This window comes from Bos indicus x Bos taurus, chromosome 19 (genome assembly GCF_003369695.1).
Source record: "Bos indicus x Bos taurus breed Angus x Brahman F1 hybrid chromosome 19, Bos_hybrid_MaternalHap_v2.0, whole genome shotgun sequence".
Lineage (NCBI taxonomy): Eukaryota > Metazoa > Chordata > Mammalia > Artiodactyla > Bovidae > Bos > Bos indicus x Bos taurus.
The window spans coordinates 5,102,481-5,113,597 of record NC_040094.1 but is presented as its reverse complement, the minus strand read 5'-3'; the positions used below and the strand labels follow the sequence as shown (position 1 = coordinate 5,113,597).

The 11,117-nt window shown below is 38.1% G+C and overlaps 1 pseudogene; it reads right to left on the bottom strand.

Moving 5' to 3' along the window:
* Nucleotides 1–223: 223 nt before the first annotated feature.
* Nucleotides 224–1,022, bottom strand: LOC113877432 (annotated as a pseudogene).
* Between the last annotated feature and the right edge of the window lie 10,095 nt (nucleotides 1,023–11,117).

Below are 11,117 nucleotides of genomic sequence, written 5' to 3'. Positions count from 1 at the left end.
GGAAAAGGAAGGGGTAGAGACTCTTTTCCCACTGAATTCTGCTGAAGATATTTTCCCCCAAAATAAGTTGTGAACTGTGGTATAAAGGAGAAAAGAGACCTCAAAAAGAGGGCAACTGAGCACAAGAGGAGAAGGAAAAAAAAAAAAGACTGTGACTTGCTCCCAGGGACTGGAGGGAATTTTAAAAGGCTGGAATCCATCAGTGTTCCATCAGTCATCTTCTTCACCTTTCCTCATCCTTATCCCCTTCATCATCAATATCTTCCAATCTTCCAATCTTCTTCCTCTTCATCATCGTCATCATCTTCTTCTCCTTCCCCTTCCTCATCCATGTCAGGAACCAAACAGTACTGTAACAGATTTGGTCAAATATCATCATTGATGACCTCTCCTAACTCACCTGCACCTGCATCAGAATGATCAGTAAACCAGGTGAAGAAGCTTTCTGGTTCCTCATGCTGTCTCTTCCTGCTGGCTTGATTCTGTGTTTGACTTGATCATTTCATCAAATCCTTTCCAAGTTTCCATTTGATTTCAGTGGACTTTGAAGATGGATCACCATTCTTATTCAGATGAAATTCTTTGGAGAGAAGTTTATTTTTTTTAAGTAAGGGTTTTCATCAAAATAAAAATTTATTCTGTAACCTGATTTAATGTCTTCAAATTCTTCACTTCAACTCTTGTCAAATAATGTAGCACCTTTTAATTTTCCTCTCCAAGCAATGCAGACACTTGTGGATGGCTAACGTATATTGTTACCCCCAAATATGGGATTTTGATAGTAGGCAAAGTTTGTTATACTTCTGTTCTACTTTCGAAATCTCTTCACTGGCTTGTTCATTAAGTCTGTCTATTTCATTTTGTACTTTATCAATATGTTCGATTGCTTATTGCTGTTCTTTTTCTTCCTTCAGCAAGTTTGAAGAAGCAGATGCCTCATCTGGCCTGGAGGCAAGAGTCAGCCTCACTGTTTTCAGTTTCTTAGCTTGGAGTGGAAGTGAAAACTGGTGTTTGGGAGCCATGCTGGGGAAAAAAGCCAAGGACCCTCCAAGGGGAAGAGAAAGGTACTGCAAGCTCAGAGAACTCTAATTTGCTTTTTATGTGGGACTGTTCTGAGATGTACTGTATGTTATATCCCAAAAGTTCCCAGTGTAATTGAGTTCCCACTGCCTATACTGGTAACATGTTCACTAAGATACTCTGTTTCACCTTCTCTATTTCATCTATTTCTTTCCTTCTGTTTCACCCACTCTTCTACCATTTCTTTTGAGATTATCTCCTACATAAACCTCTTGAAATCATGTTCTTGTCTAGAGTCTGCATTATGGAAGATTAAACTAAGCCTTCCTAGGGAAAAGAATAAGTAGATTATTCCAAGGAGAGTGAAAAGCATGACTAGAAGCCTAGAGGTAAGAGAATGCATAGCATGGTTGAGACACTTGTAGTACAACTTGATGGTTGAATACTAAGAAAGAGTAGCTAGAGTTGAAGCCAGAGTGGTAAAGTAGCACAGTATCTGAAAATTCTAAATTGTGTGAAGTTTGGGCTTCATATTAAAAGAATCAGGAGATGTCTAGGAGGAGGAGTTGCACTGGCAATTGGGAGGAGGATGGGACTATGAGAGAATTAGAAATTGGAGTTGACAGTGCTTGACAGGGTGTCATGGAGAGCAGAATCCAACATAACATATGGGATTTTAACTCAGATATAGGATAGATGACCATATTATGCAAATCCGGAGGGGCACAGCTTTAACTTGAATTTTATATTAACTGTCCTCCCTTGCTTACTGCAAAATGAATAATGGCCTCTGGAGTTCTTCATTGGCCATGCTATGTAAGTTTGAACTAAAGAATATACAATCAGCTTAGAGAGGCGAATATGAGTTAATTTTTATATGTGCTGAATATAAGATTCCTGTGGAGATTTTAGTAGCTGAATTGATCTGTTACTCAGGAGACAGGCTTCAGCTGAAGACCAAGATTCATAAATAATCAGAAAATGTATTGAGGGCATACAGACAGTGAGATCAGAGAGACTTAAAGGAGAATCCTGGAGAACCTGACATTTAAGATTTTTTAAAACACTGAAATTTTCAAAAAAAAATGCAAAAGATAGTAAGAAGGAATATCCAGAAGAAAACCCAGAGTGTGACTTCACTGAAAGCAAAAGAATGGAATGCTATCAGATCAGATCAGTCGCTCAGTCGTGTCCGATTCTTTGCCACCCCATGAATCGCAGCACGCCAGGCCTCCCTGTCTATCACCATCTCCCGGAGTTCACACAGACTCACGTCCATCGAGTCAGTGATGCCATCCAGCCACCTCATCCTCTGTCATCCCCTTCTCCTCCTGCCCCCAATCCCTCCACCATCAGAGTCTTTTCTAATGAGTCAACTCTTCACATGAGGTAGCCAAAGTACTGGAGTTTCAGATTCAGCATCAGTCCTTCCAAAGAAATCCCAGGGTTAATCTCCTTCAGAATGGACCAGTTGGATCTCCTTGTAGTCCAAGAGACTCTCAAGAGTCTTTTCCAACATCACAGTTCAAAAGCATCAATTCTTCGGCGCTCAGCCTTCTTCACAGTCCAACTCTCACATCCATACATGACCACAGGAAAAACCATAGCCTTGACTAGACGCACCTTTGTTGGCAAAGTAATATCTTTGCTTTTGAATATTCTATCTAGGTTGGTCATAACCTTCCTTCCAAGGAGTAAGTGTCTTTTAATTTCATGGCTGCAGTCACCACATGTAGTGATTTTGGAGGCCAGAAAAATAAAATCTGACACTGTTTCCACTGTTTCCCCATCTATTTCCCATGAAGTGGTGGGATCGGATGCCGTGATCTTCGTTTTCTGAATGTTGAGCTTTAAGCCAACTTTTTCACTCTCCACTTTCACTTTCATCAAGAGGCTTTTGAGTTCCTCTTCACTTTCTGCCATAAGGGTGGTGTCATCTGCATATCTGAGGTGATTGATATTTCTCCCAGCAATCTTGACTCCAGCTTGTGCTTCCTCCAGCCCAGCATTTCTCATAATGTACTCTGCATATAAGTTAAATAAACAGGGTGGCAATATACAGCCTTGACGAACTCCTTTTCCTATTTGGAACCAGTCTGTTGTTCCATGTCCAGTTCTAACTGTTGCTTCCTGACCTGTATACAAATGCTATAAGAAGTACAAATGATCAGCAATGTCAAATACTGCCCAAAGTCAGGAAAGATACAGACAGAAATACCTGTTCAATTGAGTAAATGGCTCATCAAGAAGATTTTACCAAACACTTGACATGGCTGCCTGATTGCTGAGTCCTGAGTGCTGAGACAGAGATAAAGTAAATGCAACTTGTATTCAGTCTTCTCAGGGAGTTTGGCTTAACTAATAACACTTACAATTATTATATCCAAGACTTATTAAGCACTTTATCTTCCACACATTTACAAATGCTATATATATATATTTTTTTTTTCAGTCTATCATAAGGTATTATAGAGGAGGAAATCACAGTCAGATTAAATGAGTTGCTAAAAACATTACATTAATTGTAAGTAACTAATAAGTGGCAGATCTGGGATACACACAGAGATAATCTGTCTCTGGAGTCTCTTTATGAGCAAGAGGAAAGAAATAATATAGTATCACTGACTCAATGGACATGAACTGAGCAAACTCTGGGAGATAGCAGAGGACAGAGAAGCTTGGCATGCTACAGTCCATGCGGTCTCAAAGAGTTGGACACAACTTAAGACTGAACAAAAACAGCAAAGAGAGACCTGGGATTAAAAGGGACTTCTGGGAAGAGAGACTTGAATATATTTAGATTCTAACAAAAAGAAGCCGCTAGAGGGAGAATCTTTGAAGAGACAGAGACAGTGAGAATGCATTTCACAAACTTGGGCAGAAGGGACACATTTCATTGTTGCGGGAGAGATGGGCAGGATGAGTGCTATTATTGGTCTGTTTGGTGGTAGGAATTGAAAAGCTTATCAGTTGATGACTGCCATTCAGAGAAGGACATTGATTAAGAATGAGATAATGAGTGAAAGAGTCAGTTATAAGAAGAAAGTAAATATATTTGACATAGTTTTTGTGGTAAATGGGAAAGGAACAGAACATAAGAAACACTGGTGTGTTGTGGCAAATTGAAGTCTCATGGGAAGCTGTGAATCATAAATTTCAGCGTCACTAATCTGAGTCAGGCGCTATTTTTGTTCAACGCTTAGCAGCCTACAACAGAGAAGATGAATAGATGGAAGCCAAGTGTCATGTTTTGTTTTGTTTTGGTACAGGAGGGTGCAAGGAGTCAAGTAAATGTGATTGCTGAGGGTTTTGGCGAGAAAATTGTTGAAATGGAATCTGATGCACAGCAAAAGAAATTAAGTCAGAAGGAAGTGATAGGGAGACAGTTGATATAAATATGTATACGGAAGTCAAATGACTGAAGATCTTGGAGCAACTGAGTAAAATAATAGAAGTCTGTTTTGAAGACATAGTTGTCTGAATTTATCATTGAAAAGGTAAAATATATTTCAAGTGATGACAAAATCCAGAGGGTAACTATAAAAAAGAATCATAGACCTGAAGAAGAATAAAAAGCCTTTGAAGAGAAACATATCAAAGAACTGAGGATGTTTTATGTCACTAGATGGACTTTGATATTTTTTAAGATATTGATAACACAGGAGGTAAACCAGAAGTCTATAAACTAGGAGTTACATCTTTCAATAAGTGAACATTTAAGACCAGGAAAACATTTATTGACTATTATAAGGAGGTGTTGTTGCTGCTAAGTCGCTTCAGTCGTGTCCAACTCTGTGCGACCCCATAGACCGCAGCTCACCAGGCTCCCCTGTCCCTGGGATTCTCCAGGCAAGAACACGGAATGGGTTGCCATTTCCTTCTCCAATGCATGAACATGAAAAGTGAAAGTGAAGTCACTCAGTCGTGTCCGACTCTTCACGATCCCATAGACTACAGCCTACCAGGCTCCTCTGTCCATGGGATTTTCCAGGCAAGAGTACTGGAGTGGGGTGCCATTGCCTTCTCCAAGGAGGTGTTATGTATAACAAAATGGCTGAAACATAAAAGTAACAGGGGATTTTACACTTTACAAAAATCCTAAGATAAATAAGGTGAAAGAATAGCTTTAGAACTTCTCTAATCCATGATTAAGTTCCTAGTTTCAGATAAGTTCTCCCACTATAAAAAAAAAAAAAAAAAGAAATCTGAGAAAACTGTATGAAGCAACTGGTTTCAGACACTGAGCAATAGACAGTATACATCTGTGATTCCAGACACAAGAAAAATCCATGGGATTAGGCCTGCAACTGCATTGATTTTCTGCTTGGAGGAGCTTCTGACTCAGTGCAGGGAAGTGGAGCCTATATTAAGCAGAACATTTTGCTGAGCTAAGAAGACAGAGATGAGAATTTGGAGTTACTGAGACGATATCTAGCTTTTGGGCAGACCAGGAAGGAGGAAGCTGCACAGAGAAGGAAATCCAGAAATCTTCATAGGAATTGTCTTGATTATTCCATGAAATGTTAAGCAATTAATGTTCAGGATGATTCTCTATCAATAAGATTTTTCAAATAATAGATAAGGGGCAGCTATGAGATGAACTAAGATTCTAAGTTGAACTGAGAGTCCAACTAGGACATTGGAGTTCTAAGAAACCCAAAAAATAAAACCAAAAAAATGGAGCTGATGTACTAATAAAGTAATTCTGTAACAAATCAAAACAAGGTAACAAAATATATATCATAAACAATATAGTGTATGCAATGTGCATCATATGATAGAATATTACTAGACAAGTGAAGAAGAAAGGAGATATGATTCAAAACCAGGATAAAAATTTATGGAAACATACAGCAAGGTGACAGAGATCTTGCAATTATGACAAAGATTTTAGATAGATCATAGATATGTTCTTAAATTTTATAGAAATATATGAACATAGTACATAGATAGGAGGATATCGGTAAAGAATTGGAAATCCTTGACCTGAAAAACATAAAATCTAAAATGAAAAGTTTAGTGGGTGAGTTCAGCAACAGGTAGAAAACCCAAGAAGTAAAGAGTATTAAGCTTCAAGAACTGGAAGACAGAATAATATTAATAGAAACTATCCAAACTGGAGCATAGAAAGAGAAAAGGCTGAAAAATCTTTAGTGAACTATGAGACGATATCAGGTAATATATACACAATATAATTGGGATTACAGAATAAAAGAGAGAGGTTGGAACAGAAAACTATTTGAGGAAATAATGGCAAAAAATTTTCCAATTATTATGAAAAATGTCAACTCTCAAAACTGTGAAGCACAGCAACGTCAGTCAGAATAAACACAAAGAAAACCAAACTTATGGAAATCATTGTTCTTTTGCTGAAAACTGTATTGCTGATCTTGTTCATGATGCCAGTTGTCTTGCTGTTCACATTGTTCGCTGAACCTGAGGTAGACAAGGCGAAAGCGGGGAAGCTGGAGGAAAACTCAAGGAATTATTGGAACTGAGGCTCGTTTTCTCCCCACTGGCATAGCAGCCATAGCAGCAGGCATGCTGTATTCACTCCTCTCACGACTGACCCAACGGACACAGCCTTGACAGAGCAGTAATAACACCGCTTTCTAGGTGGAGCTCACATATGCATGCAGCACAAAGTAGCCCGTGACCTAGTGACTACCTCGTGACGTGCAAGTGCGATGCTATAAATGATCTCAGCTGCTACACAGTCATTACCTACAAAACCTGGGGCGAGAGAGTCTGATCATGCCATCTTAGCTAATTTTCTCTCTCCCCACAAGAACCAAAAACAAAGAGAAAAATTTGAAAGTAACAGAGCAAAAAAGATTATTAGGATTCCTGGGGGAGTGGTTTCTCATCAAAATATAAACCATAAGACAATGGGTCATGGTTTTTTCGTCAATGTTGAAAAAAAAAAAAAACAAAAAACAACTCAGACTAGAATTTTAAACACAGGATTGTTTTTGTTTAAAAATAGAAGTCAAATAAAGGCATTTTCAGACGAAAGTTATGAGAATTCATCACCAGCATACTTGTACTGTGTGTGTGTGTATGTATGTGTTAGTTGCTCAGTCACGTCCAAATCTTTGTAACCCCATGAACTGTAGCCTGCCAGGCTCCTCTGTCCATGAAATTCTCCAGGCAAGAATACTGGAGTGGGTGACCATTCCCTTCTCTGGGGATCTTCCCAACCCAGGGATCAAACCTGGGTCTCCAGGATTGCAGGCAGATTCTTTACCATTTGAGCCACTCGGAAAGCCCACCTGTACCATAAATGGTAAAGGGGGTCCTTGATATTGGTGAAACATGATTTGCACAAAGGAATGAAGAAAGATAGAACTGGTAAATATGTAATTGATTATAAAAGACTTTTTTTTTTTTTTTTTACTTTTTAAATTACTTAAATAAGGGATACTTATTTAAAGTAAAAATAATAATGTACAGTTTGATTTAAAACACATGTGTAAATTGAATGAATTTCAAAGTAGCACAAAAGATGGTGTGGGAGTATTAAATTTAATAATCAATATATTGCTGCAGAATTCAAAAATTATAAGGGAAATGCCATTAGTTTGTAGTGGACAGTAATAAATTTAAAGTAACATATTGTCCTCTTCAGAGCAAACAGGAATAAAAACATAAGCCAGGGAGATAAAATGGAACCTGAATAAAGGTATACATTCAAAGAGAAGACAGGAAAAGAGGAAGCATGGAACAAAGAATAGAATAGCTCAAACATAAAACAGTTGGCAAAACAGTATCTTATAGTCAACCACAAACTATATTCATTGTAATTAGATAAAGCTGCCTAATTAAAACACAAAGATTATCAGATTGTATAACAAAGCAAGAGCCAACTAATTACACGCTGTTTACAAAAGATGGTCATTACAGACAGTATCACAGATAGTTTAAAAAGATAGGAAAATATCATAAAAATGCTAATCATAAACATAGTGTCTATTGATACTGAGAATATAGACTTCACACATGAAGTATTGTCAGAAGTAAACATAGGGATTTCATAATGCTGAAGCTTTATGCTGTCAATTCACCAGGAAGACAAAATAATTCTAAATGTATATATATCTAAAAATACACCTTCACTATATATGAAGTAAAAACTAACATGAGTAAAGGGAGAAACATTTATAAATATATAGTTGGAAACATTAGCACTCCCAATAAATGATCAAACAGATGATCATTAAAAAAATCTGATAAGGATATTCAAACATTTTCAGCCAACTTAATCTATTTGACATTTATAGAATACAATAATAACCAACAGCTGCAGAATCCCAGCATACATGGTACATGAAGAAAAATAAGACCATATGTTGAACTGGAAAAGGCAGCTTTGGCTTGAGAGGTTTCAGTCTAAGTGACGAGCTTTAGGGAGTGCAAGTTTCACATACAACAGTGTGAATGTGCTAATATTCTGGGAATACATTGTTTTGTTGTGCCTTTTTGCTGTAATCTGAGGTTTCCAGATACCACTAGATGTATTAATATGAAGCAGAATAGTATGGGATTGGATCTTGGAAGGAGAAACTCAAAATAATACCATAACAGAGGGTATAAATGATAATAAAATATCAGAGGAGATGCTGCGTTAAGCACTGATCAAGGATATCTGGGATGCAGAGTATGATAAAATATACGCCATAGTAGGCACTTGAAGCAAGGCTGACTAATTCGTGCACTGTGGCCTTAAAACCCAGACTCTAGCACTTTCACCTCACCAGAAACCTGGAAAAGTGCAGAAAGAGGTCCTCTCTTCTACCTCTCCCTCTGCCTTCAGATGCCTGTGCAAAGTCCAGGCAGTGAATCATGGTGCATGCTGGTGGGCCACCCCTTTTGCGGGAGGGCAGCGCAGTGGGGCAGTGTGCCTGCTCTCTAGGCAGTCTACTCTCCAGACCCTGGGGGACAGCACTGCAGGGCTTCCCTTGCAGTAATAGCTTGAGAGCAGAGTATGAACTGTGACAGCGGTGTCCTGGAGGACAGGCATTTAAAAAGTTTCTTCCCTCTTTAATGTAGTATTAGTTGAAACAAGTGCAGCCAAAACTGTAAACAAAGGAGGCATTATGCTTCCAGAAAAATCAAAAGGGAAATTATTGCAAGACGTCAGCACTTTGTGAATGTAAAACTTCCAAACATGCAAGCTGGGTTTAGAAAAGGCAAACCAACCAGACCTCAAATTGGCTGCATATGCTGGATCATGGAGAAAGCAAGGGAGTTCCAGAAAAACATTTACTTCTGCTTCATTGACTACACTAAAGCCTTGACTGTGTGGATCACAACAAACTGTGGAAAATTCTTAAAGAGACAGATGTACCAGAACACCTTAACCTGTTTTCTGAGAAACCTGTATGCAGGTCAGGAATCAACAGTTAGAATCAGACATGGAACAATGGACTGATTTAAGATTGAGAAGGGAGTATAACAAAGCTGTATATTGTCATCCTGTTTCTTTAACTTTCATGTAGAGTACATTATGTGAAATGTCAGGCTGGTTAAATCAAAAGCTGGAATCAACATTGCCAGGAGAAATATTAACAACCTCAGATATGCAGGTGATACCGCTCATGGCAGAAAATGAAGAGGAACTAAAGAGTCTCTTGATGAGGGTCAAAGAAGAGAGTAAAAATCTGGCTTGAAACTCAACATTCAAAAAACTAAGATCATGGCACCTGGTCCCATCACTTCATGGCAAATAGAAGGGGAAAAAGTGGAAACAGTGACAAACTTTCTTTTCTTGGGCTCCAAAATAATTGCCAACAGTGATGGCAGCCGTGAAATTAAAAGATGCTTAATTGATGCTTTTGAGTTGTGGTGCTGGAGAAGACTCTTGAGAGTCCCTTGGACTGTAAGGAGATCAACCCAGTCAACCCAAAAGAAAATCAACCCTGAATATTCATTAGAAGCACTGCTTCTGAAGCTCCAATACTTTGGCCACTTGATGCAGAGGGCTGACTCATTGGAAAAGACTCTGACCCAAAGTATGAAAGCAAAAAGAGAAGGGTTGAGTCAGTTAGAGAGCATCACCGATTCAGTGGGCATGACTGTGAGCAAACTTTGGGAGATGGCGGAGGATAGAGGAGCCTGGCGTGCTGCAGCCCATGTTGCAGAGTCAGACACGACTTAGCTTCTGAACAACAAATGATATCCAAATGACATTCAGTGTCTCTAAAATTTAGTTTCACTGTACTCATATAAACATTTCAAAGTAAAAATATAAGAATGAAAAAAAAAAGTCCAGACTCAGAAGCGTCAGGTGATCACTGCCCCTCCAGTGCCACCGGCTGACCTCATCTTGGTGCTGAAGCTTTTGCAGCATTCTCTGATTTTTATCAGCCCTATGGCAATCCCTAGGTTTACTCAAAACTCAAACTTTCTTTCAGACACCTGAATCTTTGTTCTGATGCCTGCTTGTTTTAAAATTATTGTACACATCAAGCTTTTGTGAATATATTGCATATAATGTTGCTTGTTTTCAACACTATGTCAATCTTAACCCAGTCCTGGGAGATTAGCCCACATTTCTCACTAGGGTGAGGATGAATGGTTTCCAAAAAAATAAATCTATGTAGTTACTGGGAGTGTTGACTTCTTGGGTCAGAATATTTTTTTTACTTCCGACACATCAGGGCTGAGGAGTAGTGTATATTATTCAGTAATATAAAAAAATATATATATATATATAAATACCTCCCAATTCAAGATGGTATCTTGAGCATACACGCTTAATCTGTTTTCCTATTATCCTTAGGAAGAAAATGCCAAAATTGAAATGTCAGAAAAAAAATAGTTGGGAAAGAATAATTTCATAACAGTGCTGAAACACAGGGAAGGGAAGAGAAGACAGGAAAATTTGAAACAAACCTGAAAAATAGAGGGCAGCTTTGATCTGACTAAAGTAATACTACTAATAATGATAATAATATATTTTTAACATTAATAGATGCTAACACTAATGTAGCAGATACTATATATCAAGAAATTCTAAATCCCCATTATACATTAATATGAAATTAGTAACAACTTCATGAAGTAAGAAAAATTTCCTCATTTTAAAGTTGAAACAA